This window comes from Mustela nigripes, chromosome 4 (assembly GCF_022355385.1).
Source record: "Mustela nigripes isolate SB6536 chromosome 4, MUSNIG.SB6536, whole genome shotgun sequence".
NCBI lineage: Eukaryota > Metazoa > Chordata > Mammalia > Carnivora > Mustelidae > Mustela > Mustela nigripes.
This window is the reverse complement of record NC_081560.1, coordinates 16571287-16595998: the sequence shown is the minus strand read 5'-3', so window position 1 is coordinate 16595998 and position 24712 is coordinate 16571287.

The window sequence follows — 24712 nt, the reverse complement described above, 5'->3', positions numbered from 1 at the left end:
GTTATTTTATTTTATCTTATTTATTTTTTAAGAGAGGGAGTGGGGAGGGACAGAGGGAGAGAATCTTAAGCAGGATCCACAGCCCAGCACGGAGCCAATGCAGGGTTCAATCTCATGACCCTGAGATCACGACCTGAGCTTAAACCAAGAATCAGACACTTAAGTGATGGAGCCACTCAGGCGCCCGGTGGAGGTTTATTTTAAATCCACACAGAGGAAGACATACCCTTCAGGAGAATCCTTGGTGAAATACCCTGATCTAAACCTCTAGATTTACAACACAGGAAGAAGTACAAGTGTGTTCGGATGCCTGTTAGACATACAACTCCATACTATTTTTTTTTATTTTGTTTTGTTTTTCATTTGTTTGTTTACTAAAGGTAGTCTGCCTCCTGCTGTGAGTTTTGGATGACACAACAGCACTACAATGAGATTTGCTCCTTGACTTAATCATATTGACCAGAGAGGAACTAACTTTGGCCATGGGAGTAGTGATGCTATTTAATGTCCATATGCTATGTTAGCCATTTGGGGAACCTCCAAGAAGGAGATTGTACTTGTTGGGAAACACTGGCCCTGTTACATGCTTGTACTTTATATCAGTTCAGTCTTAAAATCTGACAGTCTGTGTATCTTTGCTGGATCCTTGTCTTAGAGCATCCCCCAAATGCAAGCCATGGGACAATTTTATAATGATGTCAGTCATTATCAGATTAATCTTTAATGGGTTATGAAATGTCTTATGTTGATTCTTGTTGAGGTCTATCTATCTACTGATCAATGGACTGGTTGATCTGTCATTCTATTGATTTATCATCTATCAGTAAATCATGTAGTCTTATTATTTGGTGTATGAATTGGCTTGCAAGATTCCTGTTGTCTTTCTAGATGTTGGGAGCCACTCACCCTTTTTTCCAGTTCTTTGTCCATTGACACTTAAGGGTAGATCTACGTGAGTCTTAAAAATTTTTAGCTAGTTTCTTACTTCTTTGCTTAAAATATGACATTGTATAGATGTTTGCTTCTAAGCATACTCAAAATATTCACAGTTTAATGTGTTTAAAGCATTTCAGAAACTACAATCTCATACAAATGCAAATCGGTTTTACTAATTCTTTTTCAGCAAAAGAAAAACAAGGGCATAAGAGGGTATAAATATGACTATCTAATTGAACCTTTAAATGCCTCTAAATGATTTCCTCTTATTTCCCTACTTGCACCTTCACGTTCATTTATACTACTGATAATTATTCCAACAAATCTGTGCAATATAGTGCTTGACATTTAAAGAATTAACGTTTAAATAATTACAATTATAGAATTCATAAAATAGATTTCATATGAGTTTTATATCATTATAAATGTTTACAAAGGGTAGCACATCCTGATTCTGTTCCTTGTTGGGGGCTAACAGTTTGTTATTGCCCCATCAGTGACCCTGACTACACACATTTTTTGGGATGGAAGCATGAAAAGGATGATTGTAGGTTACAATTGCCAGTTGGTTCACTTGTTGGATAGACACCATGTTCTGTTCTGGCTGTTGGTCTTCTAGTTTATGTATATAGCCCAGAATGCTAGGTAGATGTAAAATGCATTGAAAAACTAGTGGGAAGAATCTTAAGTGGCTGAACACTTGCCAATACTTTCTATCATAAAAACATAATACACACTTTCTATTTTTCCAGGAGGCCTTGCAAAATGAAAATGTAAGTTTATTTATTTAGTTAGCTGTTCATGTATTTACATACATGCTTGTCAACGTTGCTTGGGAAAAACATCTCTCTCCCTTTCTTTCCCATGGTAGAATGGTTTGTAAACTGATAAGGTAGTTGACCTGTAGAGACTTTTTGCCAGCAAATCGATCCATTATTTATAAAAGTTGGAAAAATAACACATCTCTATGGCAGATACATCCAAGCTTTGTTTTTATAGTACATCTAAATCAACTGTTCTGTCATTAATTTTTATTTCAGCTATCATGATAAACAGTGGCCAAATAATGAAGTAGATCACTGCTCAGTTTATCTGAATCTGTTTTTACAATGACAGGAATAATTCTTTCAGATATGTCATGGTTTAGCTATTTTAGTAACCTCCAGGAACAAATCAAATCTTCCATATTTCAATCCAATTGATGTTGCAAGGATCAGTGATTATTTCAGTGAAGAAAATGAATTGACTATGACTCAGGGCTGTCACTCTTTACCTATTGTTCTAGCATAATTTAGTTTTTCTTCGATGGGTTGTCATGAAGTCAAAGAAAAGACAAGTATAATTAAGATTCATGATGTAGAAGATTCAGGAAAAGATCTGACACAGGTCCAATTACTTTGTTTCATCCAGATGCCATTTGGCCCTCTACTGGACACAAAGGGTAGTGATTTTTACTTTGCTTCTCCAAGGATTCTGGGAATTTAAGACCACCTTAAGGTGTCTGTCCAATGAGCTGTGAATGCTCACTGCCCCAAGGGGTAGATTCTCCCAAATATTTCTTCGAGAAGGCCATTCCTTAGTAGAAGGTGGGAAGAAGAGGAGCTGGCTTTTGAATGGGTGGAGCCCTACTTCTCTCCTGCAGCTGTGGGAATATCACCTGCCCCTCTGCACATGACAGGGAGCCTATCATAAGTTGGCTTCTGAAGGGTAGGTTTCTCTGCTCCTTTCATGCTGTCTGTCCTGAGCTTGGAGTGGCTTCCTGTGGGCTGAGTTTGAATCTTCAAAAAGTCTTGTGGCCCTCTCAGAAACGGAGGTGAGTTTGAGTAACCCTCTCCCCACTGTCCTCCCATCTCATCACCCAGATTGATACTGTACTTAACAATACACTTATAAACTGTGTCTTGGCCTGAGTCCTAAAGAGTGGACTTATATTGCCAGAGCCATAATGTCCACCATGGGACAGGTGGGGCAAGAAACCCTGCCCCTCCCCCTTTCCAGTGCTCTCCTAGTCCTTGATGAGAAACGTTCTCTAATCCTATGGTTCTAGACCTGCTGGTCCCTAAAGGTTCTGGCTGCAGCAGAGGCCAGCCTGCCTTATGAAACTCATGCATATGGTCTAAGTACACATTACTGATTTCTCTATAAAACAGAATTCCCTCTTAAATAGGACATAAGTCCTTATGGCTCTCCCAACAACCTCTCACAAATGTCCCCTGGAGTATGCAGTCACAGCCTTGCATTTCGGTTTTTCTGGCGTCCTCTTTTAATAGCCACCCCCCACCTCGTTTTTCTAAAGAATCACAGAGGAAATGAGTTTCTCTAGCCCTGCACACTCCCACCAATGGGCAGCTCAACAGACTGCTGCATAGACAGAAGAGGATACAGGCTTATGTGTAATTCCTAGGACCTGCTTGTAACTCCACCTCTCATTCCACCTGCTGGGGATGAGTAGTTGGGAATCTGTCTTTTAGAGCAATAATTCTCAGACTTTAACATGACTGTGAATCACCTCGAGAACTTGTTAAAAAGAAAATTCTATAGACTGGAAATGAGGTTGAAGATTTTGCATTTCTAGCAAGCTTCTAAGAGATGCCAGTGCTGCTGGTCTGTGGACCACACTCTGAGTAGCAAGTCTCTAGAGAATGATAAAGCCAGGTACAAAATCTGGCCTTCTAGCTTTTAGGATATATTTATGCCTTGACATTTCCATCTTTGTTGATTCAGTACTTTGGCATTTTCAAACCTGTTATTCGTTATTGCACTTGTCCCTGCATCCTACAGGGCAACCTTTAGGATAGGAATCTTATGATCATCACCATCCTTCACCATTCAGAAGAAAACATCCAGACCAGACATCTTGATGATGAGCTTTTATCCCTATGCTACTATCTACTGCTTCTCCCCTTACTTCCTCTCCTTGCTCAGACCGTTTCCCTAGTGCTTTCTGTGGGCATTGAGTTGTTCTTCAAAAACTAGCACAGTAACTGGCATGTGCAAAAGACTCAATAAGTATTGATTTGAATTGAAATATCTCTGCAGGGCCCTTCTGACTAGATCTCCCCGGAGAGCAGGGCCTCCCAGGTAGCCCTGCCCTTGGAGGCCACTCAACCCCTGAGCAGCAGGGTCTGGTGGTGTGGATATTCTCTGAGCCCCCTGGGGTGCCTTCCTGACCATCACTTTTCCAACTTCACAGCAGAAGCCTCAGTCATTTGAGATTCATGTCACCTCAAGGCAGCCCTATGGACTTTCTTGCTGTCCATCACTTTCTGGATTGTTTGTTAAATTCATAATAGAATTCACTCTCTTTCTTCCCCTCAGTCTCTTGCAATTGTCATGCACGTGATTATCCAATTATGTAGCCTCAGAGATGCTTAGAATTCTCAACTCTGGCAACCTTCACCTGCATTCTGCTTCTGCCACATGCTTGTGTGACTACACCCTCACTTAGGGAATACTGGAGTCCACCGCATTGAATCATTTCCTTGATTTTGCAGATTACGGAATAATGCCAGCTCCTAATTCATTAAGTAAAAGCCTCTATTTATGAACTAGAAAGTTAAAATGGACATAATTTTAGCCAGACATAATTAACAGTTACAAACATAGAGTTTGGCACAGATTATTTACCCAAGTGGGAAGATATGAAATATATAGTATACCATAGCATGCTGTCAACACATTTCAATCTCATTTTCATTTAATAATACAAAATGGTATATTATATGTAATGATAAACTCACCCTTTTAAACAGTTTTTCTAGCATTTCACTTTGTGAATGAACTATAGTTTATTGAACACAGTTCCCTCTTATGAGACATTTCTTAGACATTTTTGTATTCACTTTTCTGTACTCTTTCTTAATTTCCTTAGAATATTTTTCTTTTTTTTTAAAGATTTTATTTATTCATTTGAGAGAGAGAAACCCAGCACGAGTGGAGGGGATGGGCCCAGGGAGAAGGAGAAGTAGACTTCCCACTGAACAGGGAGCCAAACACAGGGCTTGATCCCAAGACCCTGAGCTGAAGGCAGCTGCTTAACCAACTGAGCCACCCACGTGTCCCTAGACTATTTTTCCAGAAATGACTGGATTGAAACATATGAGGTTGTACTTGGGAAAGTTGCAAACTTTTTTCTCTTCGGTGCCAATCTTGCCATACCCTATTACCAATGAATATTATTCATGGTCATTATTTTTACCAACCCATTATATAGATAATATCTCATATATTTTTGCATTTATTTGACTGAGGCTGAAGTTTTACATATTTTCATACACGTCTTAGCTATTTGAGCATACAGTTGTATGACTACAACCTCCACTTCTTCCTCTCTATAAAAGGCAGTAGGAAGAGCTTGGACTTTTTGGCCTCTTGCCTTAAGCTCTAAGGGTTTAATTTCCTTTGGCTTTAGTAAGTTCAGCTTCTGGAATTTTAAATGCATAGGATGTAACTTGCTCTTAAAGTAAAACTGTCATGCCTATGACTTTACGACTTTCAACCCATTATAAGGATAGTTAGAAGCCAAATCTCTGCATATAAAATATTTAGTAAATCTCTCTTCTCATTCTCTGATTCTCTCTCTCAGGGCTGTGTATAGACTTATGTTTTAATCAGACCAAGTCAACATTTAATTTTCACTTACTTTATTGTGTTCACTGAAGCAGAGAATGCATCCATCTTAACAAACACAGAGAAACACAAATAGAGTGACAAAAAGAACCTCAGACATGCCTGTGTCCCCTCTCTCTCTTTCTGGAGTCTGGCAAGTGCCTGGAGTCTATTCATGGAATCAACTCAAAGACCAGCCCTTCCTTAGAAGATCCCTTCTTTCTCTCTTCAGCTGTTGCTGTGATAGTTGACATTATCCTAGTGTCCGCAAATTCTTTATTAGCCCATCAGTTACTTCCTCTCAATTTTCCATGACACACACAAGTTAGAGCAGAGCATGAAATTTATCAAACTCAAATTAGGATTTAGGTTTGACAATAAATTTGATCTTCACAGTCTTTTCTTTCTCCCTCAACACTCTTCCTACATTCCCTTCTTTTTCACAGAACTGTTTTCCTTCTTAATTTCATGGGAAAATCCTGTGTCTGTCTTCCCTTAAATTACCTCCCTTTAAAATGGTATGAATAAGGGACCAAGGCATTTGAGTCTACAGTGTGGACTCTAGCTTCTGGCTCAGTATAGGCAAGTGTTAAACTATCCATCCTACTATCAAGTCTTTTCTTACCTATGCGGGCTAATTGGGTGCTAGTCTCCAACCAGAACACTGCATTTTAGAAAGGTTGGTGAATCATGGGATGCTACACATATTTGACTCTTTTTCCTCAAAATTTCACATCATGGCACCGTTACATATGCCATCTTCCCCTCTCCCTGCCAGTTTCCCTCCCTTCCCCTGCCCTTTCTCTTGGCCTCTCCAGATCTTCCACCACTAAGGTGGATTAAATTCTACTTCTCTGCTTTCTAACCAGTGACATCACTCCCACTTCTTCCCCAGTGGTAGGATTCCTATAGGGATATCTCTGTAATTCGGTCTCATATCTTTTGCACAATTACTTCCAAGAACAAGTTATATGGTACATCAAGAGATGGTTCTTTCATTTTATTCCAGTATAGTTAACATACAGTGTAATATTAGTTTCAGGTGTACAGTATAGTGATTCAATGCTTCCATACATCACCCAGCACTCATCACAGCAAGTGGACTCCTTAATTTCCATCACGCATTTAATCCATCCTCCTACCCCTCCCCCCCAGTAACCATCAGTTAGTTCTCTATAGTTAAGAGTCTGTTCCTTGGTTTGTCTCACTCTCTTTTTCCCTTTACTCCTTTGTTTTGTTTCTTAAATTCCACGTATGAGTGAAATTACATTATATTTGTCTTTCTCTGATTCACTTACTTCACTTAGCATTATACCTTATAGCTCCACTCATATCATTGCAAATGGCAAGATATCATTCTTTTTTATGGCTGAGTAACACACCACATTTTCTTTATCAGTTCTTCAGTTGATGGACACTTGGGCTACTTCCATAATATGGCTATTGCAAGTAATGCTGCTATAAACATAAGAGTATGTGTATTCCTTTGAATTAGTGTCTTTGTACTCTTTGGGTAAATACCCAGTAGTGTGATTACTGGATTATAGGGTAGTTTAAAAAAAAGAGATGGCCCAGACCATCATGAACTAGCTGCTATATCCAACTCCTTTCTTATGTCAAGGTATTCCCACCTCTGTGTAACTTATATAGATCCTAATTTTTAAAACAATACACTTTCTGTTTTTCTTTCTCTTTTAAGTTGTAATGTTTTAAATATTTAGAAACTACTATGACTCCCTGCACTTTAGTCTTCTAGTCCGTGACATGTTTCAAAGAATCACTCATCAGATTTGTCTCTTTTTTATAGGTAGCCTCCTTATAATTTGCCATTCATGATGGAACATAATATTTCAAGTGGTCTGACTGGTTCAGAGCTCAATAAGGCTATGATTTGCAAAGTTCTGGATGTTGACTTTTCTTCATGTAGTATAATATTGCATAGAATTTTTAATCATTCTTTGACAATCTGACTTGTTTGTTTAGCCACAAATTACATATATGTATGTGTTTACTACCCCAAAAGTTCCCTGATGCTCATTTTCTGTCAATATCCTCTCTACCTCTGACCCAGGGCAACCACTGACCTGTTTTATGTCATTATTGCTTAGTTTGCATTTTACAAAACTTTTTTTAATAAATGAGATCATATGCACATATATAATCTATCACAGAGAATTTTTCTCCTTTGGAAAATATAAGTTCTTTTCTTCAAGGAAGTCAACTTATTTCAAAACTGTATTTGCAGCATTACACATTTAAGCCCAATTTCAAGACGCTTGTCCTTTCCAATTTTGTCATGTTGGTTTTAGTCCAGTGTTCCTGGATGTCAAGATGATTTTGAATCCTGAACCTGTCACCTAAAGTATTAGCTGCCTGTCCTTTCTAGCTATAAGTTTTCTGTAGTTTTGATAAATAAATTTCAATACATTATTGAAGAATACAAAATTATAAAATATCAGGCAGAAGAACCTAAGTCATGATAAAATTGTTGATCAGAACAACCAAGAAGAAAACCTCTGGGGACATACTGGGTGTGTTCTGCCCATCTGCTTCAGAGCCAAAGAGTTGGCTCCTTCCCCTTCTGTTCTTTCTACATCGCCTAAAACTTTATGACAATTATTGCATCTGTAGATATTTTCAAAACAAACAATCCTTGTTCTAATTTCCTCATCATCTTCTTCATTCTTCCCAAGTGCCTTTGGTGTGTGAGTATGTGTTTAAAACTTTTTTCGTATTTTTGAGCTATAATTCACACTCAAGTACAATTCACCCATTTTAAGTGTGAATTTTGTTAAGTTTTGACAAATGTCAACATTTATGTAGCCATTGCCCCATTCACTGTGCAGAACATTTTCATCACTAATGCTCTTTTGCACATAATACCCCTTGGCCTGTGTCCCCAGGCAACCACCCATCTACTTTCTGTTCTGGGTTAGTTTGTATTTCCTATAGTTACTTAGGATTGGAATCATGCCATATGTACTCTTTTGTATCTGGCTTCCGGAATGTTTTTTGAGATATGTCCATGACATTGCCTGTACCAGCAGTTCATTTTTTTTTTTTTAATTAAGGAGCAGCATTCCATTGAGTAATTTGTTTATTCTTTCACTTGCTCATGCATGGCCTTTGAGTTGTTCCTCATTCTAAGCTGCTATGAATAAAGTTGCCATAAACGTTGTTGTACAAGTCTTTCTTGGATGTATGTGTTCATTTCTCTGGGGTACAAATCTGGAAGTGGAATTACTGAGTCATATGTTTAATTTCATAAGAAACTGCTGAAGTTTCTTTCAAAATGACCATATCATTTTACATCTTTTTTTATATATAATTTTTAATTATTTTTTAAGTCACCATACAGTACCAGCAGTGTAGGTGAGATCTAGCTGTTCTACATCCTCGCTGAAGGGAATATGCAGAGCCTCCGCCCTCCCACCCAAGCCAGCCTTATAGACAAAACCCATTGGTGTCTCTACTTGGCCCTAACTCTTGGGTTTTGGTCTTGGTGCCTCCCATTCTCAGAGAACAGACCACAACTACAAAACATATTCTTCTCTGGCCAGACCACCACCCACATCCCTGATGAACCCCAGATCAAGACCCTCACAAAACCTGCCACCTTCTGCTCTACCTGGCCGAGAATTGACCCCCTTCTTATACAACCACCAACTGCCCACCATGGGCATAGCTACAGCCTTCTCGCATCCTTCAAAAACCCCTCAAAGGCCAAGCCTGACAGAAGCTCCAGCCACCGTCTCCCTTGGGGTCTGGCCCCTCTCCTCCCTTTGAGCGCGACTACATTCTGTTGTCCCCGTTGCTCCACTCTTGGTGCAAGTCTTTGCCCCCCACATCACCGGCTGCCTTAGCACTCACCAACACTTGGTTTCCCTTTTAGCCATTCCATGAACGTGTAGTAGTAACTCACTACAGTTTGTATTCACAATCCCCTGATTGACTAAAGATGGCGAGCACCTTGGGAGGCGTCATTGTTTTGTTTTGGTTTTGCCATCCACATATCTTTGGTGAACTGTTTGTTCAGATCTCTTCCCAGGCAATCTCAAACTCTCTCTCTTTCCTTTTCTCTCTTTTACTGAATAGCTATTCCATCTTTCTTTCAATCCCTATCTTTTGTTTAGGATGGCACGTATCTGCTCTTTCTGAGCATGAGAATTATCCAGTATTCTCCTGACAGTACATCTAAGGCAGGGGTGCTACCAGATGAATATGTTTACCACTCCATGAAAATGTGTGCAAAATGCTTATTCACTGAACTATTTGCATGGCCTCATCTCTCATATGAGACAAAATAAACCAGTTTTTAAGAGACAATGGGAAATTTCTGCCACATAAATATTAGTGTTTTGAATCTAAAGAAGTCAATAAAGCTGAATTAGGGGGAAAAAATCTCTCTGTGGTTTCTTGGACTGATTTCACCGAGCTCATTAATAAAATGCAACGTTCGGTACAGAAGATTTTTAGCATCTCTTCATGATTTCTTCTTTTAGTTACTAAAGGCTGTAACTCATCTTGACAGTAAGCCATATTCAACATTTTCCAGGATCAGATTAGAAAGTTTCATCTTCTCAGAGATCTATTTTGCCAACTACCTCAACTACTGGGAACAATATGACAATTATTTTTCTCAAGATTTGGAATTTGAAAGCATAGAAGAAAGACAGGGAGGTTGAATAAGGAGAAAATGTTAAAAGTTATAGCTCTGCATTTCACATCTATAATCTTGTCAGACCACAGAACAGGAATCTGCCCACTGCGTAATATGGCACCATGATTGCATGTTATCCAGAGGTTGCGGAAAGTGTATCTTTAACATGTTCCCTTCAGTGGCTTTTCTCCCCACACCTGGAGTCCTCCTGCTGCCCTGGCCATCCTCTGTCTTCCTGCTTTCCCCTGGGTATCTCACATTCCAACACTAATGCGATTCCCATCCAGGGCTGACCTTTCACTGCTTCTGGTCTGAATGACCACATTTCCAGATTTAAGGGTAAGAAGACAAAGACTAGTCCCTCTTTCACTAGGCTTCAAATTCATGAAAATATATTAGCTCAGCTATCCTCAATTTATTTTTATTTCTTATTTTACATATTGGCAAATTGTACTTTTTCATTAACTTCATCATGTTGCACATGTACAACCCAAAATTGTCTCAGTGTCTGTGTTTGCTTGGTTTGGCAGTTTATATCTTTGTATTTTTGTGGGTTTTTTTTTTTCATTAATTGCAGCTTTAAAAAAAAATCCTGTCTTAATCTATTTTGGCTGCTATAGCATAATCCTACAGAATGGGTGGCTTATAAAAAAACAAACTCATTTCTCAGTTCTGGAGGCTGGAAGTCCAAGGTCAAGGCAGCAGCATAGTTGCCTTCTGGTGAAGGGCTTCTTCCTGGTGCAGAACTGGAACCTTCTTGCTATGACCTCATATCATGGAAGGGAGGGGGATCACTCTGCAGCCTCTTTTATAAAGGCACTAATTCCATTCTTGAGGATTTCACCCTTGTGACCCAACTTCCTCTCAGAGGTCTCACTAATACCATCCCCTTTAGGAGTTAGGAGGTTTACATAAGAATTTGGGGGAACACAAATATTTAGACTATAACAATCCCTTTCCTTCCCCTGTATTTGGAGTTTTTCTGTTATTTTGACTCTTTATTGGATGCATAGTTTACTGTTTTTCAGGTTTTTGAAATTTTCAAATATGATTTTGAGGATCATTTTTTTCCTTTGGGAACAACTTTAACTACGTTAATGTATTTTTAATATGCAGCACAATTGTCGTTCTTCACTTGGAAGTATTTTCTAATTTCCATTATTTTTTTTTAAATTTTAAATTTTATTTGTTTTATATATTTTTATTTATTTCACAAAGAGAGAGAGACAGAGCACACCAGCAGGTGGTGGGGGGGCAGAGGCAGAGGGAGAAGGAAACCCTCTGCTGTCTTTCCTTTATGCATTATGCTTTCAATGTAATCAAATGTTGATTGGAAAAACTTTTTTCTCTTCGTAGATGCATTTGGGCAAGTGAATAAAGAAGGAATGACAGAAGTGAATATTGCTATTTTTGCAACTTCATACTGAAATAATGAATCTAGGCAGTCATTATGAATTGTTAACATCAAAAAAAGAGAGACAAACAGACATGACATGTCTTTTCATGGAAGTATGCAATACTCCCCACAAAACGTTATTACCAGAAAACAAAAACAAAACATATAGGTGCCCCATGCTGCCTTGACATGCAGAAGAAATAATTCTGGATATGTTACTTTGCCAAAATAGCACAGGAAGAATTTCCTACTTGGGAATCTACTTTGTACTTTGTACAATGCAGTCCACCTACTCCAAAGACCAGTTCTCAGAATCTCAAGGGCAGGTCTCTTCTTTTAATTTGAAACAAAGATTTCATCTGCAAAGAAGAAAATAGGAAGAATGACAGCATCTTTCCATTTGTCATGCTCAGTTACAGTCATACTGAATGATTCACGGAACAGAATCTAGCACATCACATATTAATTTTTTTGTCTGAAGGCTTACAAGATATCTCACTCATGAGTTAATACGGAAACCAACTTTTCTGCATAAAATGCTATTTTGAGGTCATATACCTGTTATATATGTTACTAATATGAAATTCACTCTGGCCATCTGTTAATTTGGCCCCTCCTATAGAAGGCTAAAATTCTATTTGGCCCCAAGTAAGTTTTTCTGTGTCCCCTTTATTTGCCTACCCTGAGACAAACCAGGGAATCAAATAGTTCGGTGGAATTTTTTCTTGGTATCATGTGTTTCACAATCACTCAATAGGCATATGTTGACCATGCTATAGGACTCAATCTCCAACCCCTTAGAGAATATCCTGACAAAACATACTGGGTCTCCAGTGGTATTCAAGTACATACATGTGGAAGGCCTAAGAGGTCAAAGGAGATCAAATGCACGTATGTGGCATTCCAGGTAGATATGCAGTATCTTCTTTCTCTCCTTCCACTAATCCTACAAGTCAATTAAAATACTAGCTGTTTTTTTAAATCTTCCACATAATTATAGTCACCCTCAAAGCTGGTCTTTGTATTAGTTTATGATTTTTGCTTCTTTAGGAGACAGACCAGGATGATGACATTTGTGGGGCTCTAAGCTACTGGTGACTGCATAGTGATTCGTGGATATGTTCTGAGGAACAGACTGTTTCATCATCCGGGCTTCTGTAAAATTGGCGATTAAAAAAATACTGTGTGCGCACTCTCGTGCATGCTGCGTCCTGCGTGCCGGTGTGCCTGTGCATATGGAGGTGGTGGTCCTCTCTCTATTCTTTATTCCAGCAGGAATTGAGGCTCAGTTTCACACCTCTCTCCGTGCTATACACATCCTTTTGGATTACTTCCTTTTTAGAACATTTTCTCCCTTTCAAAGCTCTCCTCAGTTTGAGAACAGAAAATGCACCTATAACAGGTCCAGAGGGAGAGGGAGAATGCTGATTTTTCCTGACTTCCACATCCATTGAAGAATGTGTGTGAAGATGGACTTTTGAGACCCCACTAAGGGGACACAAAGAGGTGAGGGGCAGAGAGTCACTTTTGCTGGAGAGCGGTGGGATCACTTCGCAGTGCTATGCTTGCAAGGCTGGTCCTCCGAGGCTATTGATTTTCTCTTGGCTGCTTTTCTCTTCTCTTACATGGAACTTTTAAGACATTTTAGCAAGACTGTGGTTTTATAGGATATATTTTATTGATGATGAAGTTAGATTCTATACTCAGCCTTATTCCTATCTATTCAGAGATAATTAGTGACTGTCCAATCTTGAGAACTTGCTGTGACTGCTCACCCTCAGGGTTGGGGGATAAAGAAGCCAGAAGCCCGGCAATAGTGCTCACTGGCTGTCCATTTGAAATTTTCTAGCTAACAAGCCATTCCAGTAAAAAAGCGTAAGTGTACCAGCCAAGGGAGAATGGGACCACATCTGACCAGCAAACAATGGGATGAAATATTTCATTGATTTGCTCTGGCCCTGTTGCCCATATTCAATACATGGGATTTCCCTCCTCCAAATAATTTTTTGCTCAACATGGGGACTTATTTAAATGTATATGAAGTTTCCGCTTGGAGACATACTTTCATATAAGTAACCACTTTCATATAAATCAACCACTTGGAACTGATAATACATAAAACAAAAATGTTTGAATAATAAAATATAGTAAACCATGGGCCTATCACATTATATCACATGTATTTATTAAATTTATTGGGGAAAGAGAAGAGGAAGAATTTTTAAAAACCCAGATATACAGCCTCCTGAGCCAAACTGGACATCGTTGCTGGTGCTAGAAGGTCCATTTGCACCTCAGCTGCCTTGATAAACTGCAGTTGGCAAAACACGTGTCACAGAATCATCTCTTAGATATTGGAAGGAGCACTGAAGCATCACTGGTTTGTGGTCTTGGGAGAGCCAAGTCATAATACCATTTTAAAGGTAAGTCTAATCCAAATGGCCAACAGACACATGAAAAAGTGCTCAACATCGTTTGGCATCAGGGAAACACAAATCAAAACCTCCATGAGATACCCCCTCACACCACTCACAATGGCTCAAATTAACAAGTCAGGAAATGATAGATGCTGGCGAGGTTGCAGAGAAAGGGGAACCCCCCTACACTGTTGGTAGGAATAAGCTGGTGCAACCACTCTGGAAAAATGTGTGAAGGTTCCTCAAAAAGTTGAAAATAGAGCTACCCCATGACCCAGCAATTGCATTGTAATTGGAAGGGGCACGTGCACCCGAATGTTTATAGCAGCAATGTCCACAACATGGAAAGAACCTAGATGTCCATCAACAGATGAGTGGATAAAGAAGATGTGATATATATATACAATGGGATATTATGCAGTCATCAAAAAACCGAAATCTTGCCATTTGCGACGACGTGGATGGAACTAGAGGTTATTATGCTAAGTGAAATAAGTCAACCAGAGAAAGACACATATCATATGATTCCACTGATATGAGTAATTTGAGAAATAAGAGAGAGGATCATAGGGGAAGGGAGGGAACAATGAAATAAGATGAAACTAGAGAAGGAGACAAACCATAAGAGATTCTTAATCTCAAGAAACAGAGAGTTGCTGGAGGGGAGGGGAGAGGGAGGGATGGGGTAGCTGGGTGATGGACACTGGGGAGGGTATGTGCTATGGTGAGTGCTGTGTACTGTGTAAGACTGATGAATCACAGACCTGTACTCCTGAAACAATGAATTATATGTTAATTCAAAAGAATAAATAGAATATAAAGCAATCCCATCATCTTAACATGGATTTAGCCAACAAAACATATGCAGGTATCTCTTGCTTTATATTTATTTATTTATATTTATTTATACTGTGCTCAGTTATCCAATATAGTACATTATTAGTTTTGGTTATAGTGTTTAATGATTCATTAGTTGTGTATAATACCCTGTGCTGATCACTACACGTGCCCTCCTTAATACCCATCACCCCGTTATCCTCCCCCTCCCCCTCCCCTCCCCTCTGAAACCCTCAGTTTGTTTCCCAGACTCAAGAATTTCATTTGATTTGTCTCCCTCTCTGATTTCTTTCCCACTCAGTTTTTCCCTCCCTTCCCCTATGGTCCTCTGTGCTATTCCTTACATTCCACATAAGACTGAAACCATATGATGATTGACTTTCTCTGCCTGACTTATTTCACTCAGCATAATCCCCTCCAGTGCTATCCACATTGGCGCAGATGGTGGGCATTCATCCTTTCTGATGGCTGAGGAATATTCCATCGTCACTTTGCTTTTATGAAAGACCTACATTAGCACCTGTTTTCGCTAATCAAAAGAAACCTGGAGAGGACTTCTTCTTTCAGGGAAAAAAGATAAAAAGCATAAACAAGAGTTCGGTTAGCCCGCATAGAGGCAGTGCATACCCTGCACAGTGAGGCCGTCCCGCCGCGCCCCTCCCCAGGAAAGCTGCCCAGCTTCTCAGCATCAAGCCCCTGGAGCTGTGAACCATCTGTGAGCGCCTGCTTTATCTCAGCTTCTCTTGTCCATACACAAACGAGATTATACTAAGATATCAGAAAAGCTTAAGAGAGGTGATTTTGGGGTCTAGGAATGCTCAAAGTTTTTTCCATATACATAAATGGCAATGGCTTCTTTGCTTTATGCCATTTCAGCCCACAGAGGTTTTCATAGGTGCACTCTCCTTCTGGACAGTGGGGAAAACCTGTGTAATTGTAGTCGTCATTCTATAGGTTTATACACTTACTCTTTGCTGAGCACTGGAGAAAGCCTGGGTCTACAAAAAGTGATGCATTTGTTGCCTTGCTCTCAAGATGCCACCTCTTTGAGAAAACCAAACTAAAAAGCCCCGAAAAATAAGTCACAGAGAATGAGATATGACAAAGCTGGATGAGACCACATGTCAGTGACAGACCTAAGGTACAGACCTCCCATTCCTCACTGCGATGCAGGTAAGTGGCCTCGCTGTGACTTCCGTCAGTCATGCCTCTCCATTTCCCAGCTTTGGTCTTTGTAAAGCGCAGGTCACCTTGATGTATTTTTTTCATTATGTTAAAGACAATGAAGCTTGACAGCACAGTTGTTTACAAGAATGAAAATTTGGATTTAAATGAAATGTCCAAAAATATGTTATTAATAAAAAAATTATGGAACATCTATCCAAAAGAATGTGCAGCTATTAAAATGATTTCATACCTTTCTGTTTACTGGCTTGAAAAAAGTTGATATCCAATGAAAAAAAGCAGGTTATAGCATTTTTATGAAACTATTACATGAGTAAGATTTTTTTCCTCCACTCTCCGGACATAAGAAATGTCACATTTTAAAATTCCACTGCTGTTTATAGGTGGCAGATAATCTGACATTGTCACCAGGGTTGTGTGTGTTTGTTTGTTTGTTTGTTTGTTTTAGAGTAGGATGTTTGCAGGACCTGGTTCAGACCTTCCGAGCAGGCAATGCAGTCCTGGGTGCCAAGCCTTGTTCTCCACTGTCTAGGAGGAGCCCCATCACAAGGGACCGAGGGGACCCTCTCTTCCCTGTCAAGGTAAAATTTTTTCTTTTTAGGAGATTGGAAGAGAAGTCACAGGTTGGCAAATGGAATCTGTGAGACTCAATTTCTGATTTCCCTGGAAAAGAAAAAGTAAAGCCATTCTCATTCTTCCTCATCTTCTTATAGTGGTAAAAATAAAGAAAAACCATGATTAAGTTTTCCTGCAATACTATAATGCGCATAATTTATTACATATGCATTATATGATGCAAAAATTGAATGTCTGGAAAGAAATATACTCCAAACTATTAAGAGGAACTATTCTAAGATGTCCAATTATGCGTTGATCTTCTTTCTTTCTTTTATTTTTAAAGATCTGTCTCATCCTGTTTTTCTTATTTTTAGTTTTACAATAAATACCTCTGTAATAACAAAATGATGAATTTAGTTAATAGAGTCTTATCCTTTTGTCTCTTTAAAAACCATTTAAAAATCATTCATAGGGGTGCCTGGGTGGCTCAGTGGGTTAAAGCCTCTGCCTTCGGCTGCAGTCATGATCCTGGGGTCCTGGGATCAAGCCCCGCATAGGGCTCTCTGCTTAGAAGGGAGCCTGTTTCCTCCTCTGTCTCTCTCTGCCTGCCTCTCTGCCTGCTTGTGATCTCTATCTGTCAAATAAAAAAAAAATCCTTAAAAATCATTCATAAATAAGGGATACATTTTTAAAAACTGCTTTTAATGCTCACAATGATACTGTGATGTAGGTATATTTTTCCCCTTTTTCCCATGTGGTAAGTAAGTTATAAGGGATTCAGTTGTGTCCAAACCCTTAGAAACTAGTAAGTGGCAGAGTGAGAATTTGGAGCTGCACTTCTCAATATAAATGAGTGCTTATTTCTTTCACCAATCTATTATTGGTGAAAGATTATTGAAGTGAAAGATTATTCACCATAATCTTTCACCAATCACCTATTAGGGAAAAATACTAATTTGGATAATTTTTCTTGGCTAATTAAAATTTGTAAGATACATCTGCAAAGCAAAGACTGACCCTCTTGTGGATCCTTGGAACACCACATTTGCTACTCTGCACAGGAGAGAACGAATGGAGGGAGTGGAAGACACAAACTTGGAAGCTAAAGTCACGCCGATTTATTGTTTCACAGTTCTGTAGGTCAAGAATCCAGGGAATCCAAGAGCTGTACTCCAGGTCCCATAGGACTGAAATCAAGGTTCTCAATGCTCTAGGCTTTTGTCAGGAGGCTTTGGGAGAGAACCTGATTCCAGACTCATTCAGGTTGTAGGAATGAGGTTGGGGTTGGCTTGCGGGCTGTCGCCTGGGGCAACTCCTTGAGACTCTTCTTGAGTGTCTCTGACTCATCTCTTCTACCCCAACTCTCCTCTGCCTCTAGCTGGAGAAACTCCTCTGCTTTAAGGGGTCAAGTAATTAGATTGGGCTTCCCCCAGATAAGACAGGTTCCTCTCCCTAATTTAATCTGTAACCTCAATTACATTTGCAAACCCCTTCACAGCCCTATCTAGACAGTGTTTGAATAACCAGGAGACAGAATCTTGGGGGAACATCTTTAAAATTTTGCCTGCTGCAAGTAAAACTTGGGAATAGGAGTATTCACACTATTTTCAAAAGGTTAATATGGTATTGATAACCCCCAAAGCTAATACCTAAACAGTTGATACATTTCAGATGGTCTGAGAGATAGTTCCCCAAGTCCACACCTTGAGTAGTTTTTTCTGATAGATATTTCAAAATGGGGTTTTTGTGGTCTTGCATGAGTGTCTATGTTCATCCTTACTGGTAAAGTGGAACACCAATGTGTTATTCCCAAATAAAAGACTATTTCATGGAGTTTAGCCTACATTCAAGGGAAAATACCAAGGTCAAGGGACCTTGTTAATACACAGGTGGCCTGGTTATCACACAGGCTTGTAGTTCCACAGTCTGAACACCAGTTCAAAGTGCAGCTGACCGTTGACCTACTTCTCTGCATTTGTCTCCATCTGAATTGCATTTATCACCATTACGCTAGCCAGGATACACAGTTTTACTATGAATTGTGTTTTTATGGACATAAACTGAGTTCAAAAAGATAAACTTCCAGGACTAGATAAACATTAAGCCCTTTAGCTTCTTCCCTGGAGTAAGAAGGAAAAAATAACCATTTTTCCCCCTGGTCTGTCTTTTCAGTGAAGTAACCCAATTTAACTTCATAAACTTTATTTTGCTCTGCTATAGTCTACTTCCAAAAGAGTAGGTATTACTGTCTTTAAGGGTTAGATAAATGGACCCACTTTTGTCATTAGAAATTACACATTCTTTTTTTAATTTATTTTTATTTTTAAAATTTAATTTAATTTTTTTCAGTGTTCCAAAATTCATTGTTTATGCACCACACCCAGTGTGCCATATACGATATGTGTCTTCCATAATACCCACCATCAGGTTCACCCAACCCACCACCCTCCTCCCCTCCAGAACCCTCAGTTTGTTTCTCAGAGTCCACAGTCTCTCAGGGTTTGTCTCCCCCTCCCCCAACTCACTTCTCTCCATCTCCCAATGTCCTCCAAGTTATTCCTTATGCTCCATAAGTAAGTTAAATCATATGATAATTGACTCTCTCTGCTTGACTTATTTCACTCAGCATAATCTCTTCCAGTCCCATCCATGTTGATACAAATGTTGTGTATTCTTCCTTTCTGATGGCTGCGTAATATTCCATTATATGTATGGACCATATCTTCTTTAACTATTTGTCTGTTGAAGGGCTTCTTGGTTCTTTCCACAGTTTGGCAACTGTGGCTGCTATGAACATTGGGATATAGATGGCCCTTCTTTTCACTACATCAGTATCTTTGGGGTAAATACTTAGTAGTGCAATTGCAGGGTCATAGGGAAGCTCTATTTTTAATTTCTTGAGGAATCTCCACACTGTTCTCCAAAGTGGCTACACTAACTTGCATTCCCACCAACAGTGTAAGAGGGTTCCCCTTTCTCCACATCCTCTCCAACACATGTTGTTTCCTGTCTTGCTAATTTTGGCCATTCCAACTGGTATAAGGTGGTATCTCAATGTGGTTTTGATTTGAATCTCCTTGATGGCTAATGATGATGAACATTTTTTCATGCGTCTGTTAGCCATTTGTATGTCTTCTTTGGAGAAGTGTCTGTTCATGTCTTCTGCCCATTTTTTGACATGACTATTTGTTTTATGTGTGTTGAGTTTGAGAGTTCTTTATAAATCTTGGATATCAGCCTTTTGACTCTACTGTCATTTGTGAATATCTTCTCCCATTCCATGTGTTTCCTCTTTGTTTTGTTGACTTGTTTCCTTTGCTGTGCAGATGCTTTTGATCTTGATCAAGTCCCAAAAGTTCATTTTTGCTTTTGTTTCCTTTGCCTTTGGCGACATGTCTTAAAAGAAGTTATGGTGGTCGATGTCGAAGAGGTTATTGCCTATGTTCTCCTCTAGGGTTTTGATAGATTCCTGCCTCACATTGAGGTCTTTTATCCATTCTGAGTTTATTTTTGTGTATGGTATAGGAGAATGGTTGAGTTTCATTCTTCTATACATAGCTGTCCAATTTTCCCAGCACCATTTATTGAAGAGACTGTTTTTTTCCACTGTATATTTTTTCCTGCTTTGTCGAAAATCATTTGACCATAGAGTTGAGTGTCCATATCTGGGCTCTCTACTCTATTTGAGTTCCTCTCTTCCTTAGGGAAAAAAAGAACTTTGGGAAGTCTGGATGGCTCAGTTGTTTGAGCACCTGACTCTTGGTTTTGGCTCCAGTCACAATATCAGGGTCATGAGATCTAGCCCCATGTTGGGCTCCAAGCACAGGAGGGATTCTGCTTGAGATTTTCTCCCTGCCCCTCCCCTGTTCATGCTCTCTCTTTCTCTCTCTAAAATAAATAAAAAGAAGGAAAGAAAGAAAGAAAGAAAGAAAGAAAGAAAGAAAGAAAGAAACTAATAGAAACAGCCCTGGCATACACCAGAAGATAGATAGACAGATAGAGAGACAATAGATAGAGGGCAGGAGACAATGGAGAACCTAAGAGATTGGGACAATACATTTTGACAAGGAAGCCTAAATGAATTCTGAAGTAGAGAGAAAATGAGTGGATATTTTAATTTAGATATATATTTTGGGGAAATTAGTAAATAGAGCTATAAACATCTGGTATTGCAAAGACTAAATTTTTCTTTTTAAGGGAATTCATGAGACTTGGAGGTTATGACTTGTTCCCATGGAAGGTACACAAAATTTCCTTTGTCTTTTATCCACTGTCAAGGAATATAACTGGTAGGAGCAGAACCTAGCAGAACTAGTATGAGGGACCGTGATGCTAATAGTATATTGTTAAGTGTTGTCTTGGTCTAACACAGAATAGGATTTTTTTGGCCTGAGGTTGTATATTAGTAAAGGTTCTAGAGGAACAGACCCAATAAGATGTGTTTATATGTAGAACAGATTTATTTTAAGGAATTGACTCAGGTGATTATGGAAGTACCCAAGTTCAAAGTCTGCGGGGTGAGTTAGTGGGCTGAAGACCCAAGAGGAGCTGATACTGCAGTTGAAGTCTGAGGGTCATGCATTGGCAGAATTCCCTCTTGCTCAAAGACCTCAGTCTTTTGTTCTATTCAGGCCTTTAACTGATTAGATGAAGCCCACATTTTGCTGGGCAATCTGCTTTACTCAAAGTCCACTGATTTAAATATTAACCTCATCTAAAAACATCTGTATGGAAATATCCAGAATAATGTTTGAGCACATATCTAGGCATTGTGGTCTAACCAGGTTGATGTATAAAATTAACCATCACAAGAGATTCTAAGTTTAATCTTTTGAATGTGTGGTCTAAATTCTTGCCAATTTAGAAAATTGAGTTCATATGGCTGTAAAAATAATGTTGATACTACCTGTTTTTCTACATTTAGATTACTTAGCTTAGTACACAGTGTATGTAAGTGCTTTTAAATCCATTATAAATGCTAATATCTATTATCCCCAGGTACCTGGCACACCTTATGTGCCAGGAACTGCACAGAGTGTCTTATAACCTACGCAATAGATAATTCTCACCTTATAGGCGAGCAGTTTGGAAGTAATTGATTGACCCATGTAAGGAAGAGTTGAGCAGCAAAGATGAAACCTGAAGTCAATCTTCTCTCCTGAAATCTTACTTTTACACCATATCACTCTGCCTTCCACACACCATGAGTGCTACCACCCTTATCTTTTAAGCAATCTACAAATTGGCTCCTAACATCATAGCTAAAAAAAAAAGCAGGAACATCAGATATTTTTATTATAACTTAAACATAATTAATATGGTCAATGGAAATTGAAATGTTTAAGGAAATGTTTCAAGAGCCTGATTATTATGCAATAGTCTTTAATTATTAGCTGAAAATAGGATGTATTTTAGTATCATCAGATGGCTCTTATCTAATTAATATGAATAACATCACCGCCAACATTTCTTGAATAATTGTGTATATTCTACATAAATGGTTGCAGCAAAGGAGCTGTCAGAACAGCAAACTGATTTTCTCTTGTGTTGGCAGCAGCACATCTAATTTAAATCTCAGTATAGGCTGGCCGGGCCACTGTCTTACTGAAATTCTATTAAAGTCAATGCTTTATATCTGCCTCTCCATGTTCATTGGCAAGGACCCTGCGACAGCTCCCAAGGAAATCTGAGAAGTCCTATAATTTATTTGTTCATTTTATCCATTTATGAAAGGAAACAAGAGCACCAGCCATTTGGGAAAGGATTTACATAATTTAATTAAATGTGATCACTGCCTTCCTATCTCAATATGCTGATGCAGTTGATAACATCCCAAATGTTTTTAAGTCCTTGTCTCCAATCTACCTTGAAGTCCCAAGGCACACATGAGGGGAGTGAGGGTAGGGTGGGGGATTAGAAGTTAGCCACCATTCTACCAAAATCAATATATTCCTACATTATCCATCCACCATCCATCATGACTAGGAAATGTAACAGACACTACTGGTTGCCAATCCAATAGGCTTTCCCCCTTCCTGCTGGTCAGATCCTGACTTTTCATTGTATCTCAGGTATAGAAGTTGATTTGCCTAAGTGAACCGTAGTAATTTCATTACCTTTTTTCACTGGAAGGTTCAGGGAGGGGAACATCAGGATGTCCTGGCTTCTGAAATGTAAGAAGTTGGCTGAGGGACTTTGGGTGAAAGAATTTTTGTTTTTTTAAAAAGGATACACAGGAGAAGATGTGCCCCTCTTTCCCACTGAATCTTGTCATGTCTGGAGGATGAGATGCTTGGAGCATGGTAACCACTTGGTGATCATGAGAGAGACTACAGTGGTGGGTACACCAGAGAGGTTGCAGAGAAAGAGATCCAGAGTTCTTGATATTCAAATGAACTGCTGGAATGGTTCAATCCTGGAGCTGTCCCCCCACCCCATCTTATTATTTCATATAAAAATATTTCTTAATTTATTAAGCTGTTGAGTGAAGGTTTTTCTGTGACTTTTGATTGAACGCATCCTTACTGATAGGATTGACCCTTCAGATTCTTCTTGGCAGCTGTGTCCTTTCTTTGAAGGATGTGCCTTATTTACTCAGTTTTTCTGCCTGTGACCTTCCCCCTGAATATTGGTGAGTCATGCACAGAGTCTTTCATTGCTACAGAGGCATGTGTTGTGGAGGATGTAGTACATGAAAGGCAAGTTCGTGCTACACTGTGGGACTGCTGCCCATGGGTGTGCCGGTAGTGGTGTGTGTGCAGAGTACTAGCCAAGTACAGTTATGTACAGGATGAACTCAGGGATGAACCACTACCACCAATTTTCTCTCCAACACACACACACATACACACACACACACACATACACAGAGAGAGAGAGAGATGTGAGAATGTGCTCATAGGGAGGGGAAAATCCCCTCAAAGAACCTAAATGCTCAGTTGGAGCATATGGCTAAAGACATTCACCACCTTATATGTGTTGGAGGAAGGGTGAATTGGTGGTGTTGGTTAATTCTGGAAATATGGCCAGAATATCACCTTTATGGGAGCTAAAGACCAGGATGAAGGGCCTAGCTTTAAGTTTATAAACCAAATGGAATTAATACCAAACTCAAGAATCAGGCAAGTTATCCCACCTGGTACAGGAGGACTATAGCATGAAGGAACAAAAGAAGACTCACGATTTTGGTGGGCAGGCTCACTCCCAAGATCAGGAAAAGGACTGAGCTGAGCACACTACTATGGACTGAACTATGCTGTGCTCTCCCAAGCTCACAGGTTGATTCCCTAACCCCCAGTGAACGGTCTGTGGAGATGGGGCCTTTGGGAAGTAATTAAGTTCAGGTAAAGTCATGATGGTTGGGCTGGGAGATGCTCTTCTAAGGGGAGACATAAAAGGGTTTGTTCCCATGTAAAAACATAGCAAGAAGGTGTGCATCTGCCAGTCAGAAATAATAATGGTGTTAATAATAGTGTAATATAGTGAATAGTAGTGTGATGACCCAGGTTATTCATGGTGGAGTTGGGGCTTCCTGATCACCCTTGTCCAGGAGTCAAAAATATATATTTCAACTTCTACCAAATGGAGCAGACTTTGGTGATTATGGTTTGAACCCTTTGAAGCTGCCAACTTCAGGAACAAAATTACTAAGCATGAAATGTATGTTGTTTCTTCAACTGTCCTAAGTGTATTGCTAAGTGTCCTTTCATCTTTAAAGAATTAATGTGAACTGTCTTGTTGGTCAGCAGATTTATACGCAGAAGTAGTTTGTATCTTTGTCTAGATTTCTTAAGCATTCAGAAAGTTCTTCACATGGTACATCCCAAGTGAAGTGGGGAAGAAGACAAACCCACATTTCTGTTTTCATCTTTAAAATTATTGGAAGTATAAATGGGATTTTGCCAACGACATTTACCTCTGAGAAGGTGACTGTGTTAGTTGAGAGTAGCAGCAGGGGAGAACTCCTATTTTTTACTTTATACACTTCTATCCAAATGTGTTTTGAGCTTTGTTACAAATGATTTGTTCTTCAGGAAAACAGCTATATAGGCACTTTTGAGAAACAGGCTTTGGTATACATTAGGGTTTGAATAATCCTCTTTTATTCTATTTTAG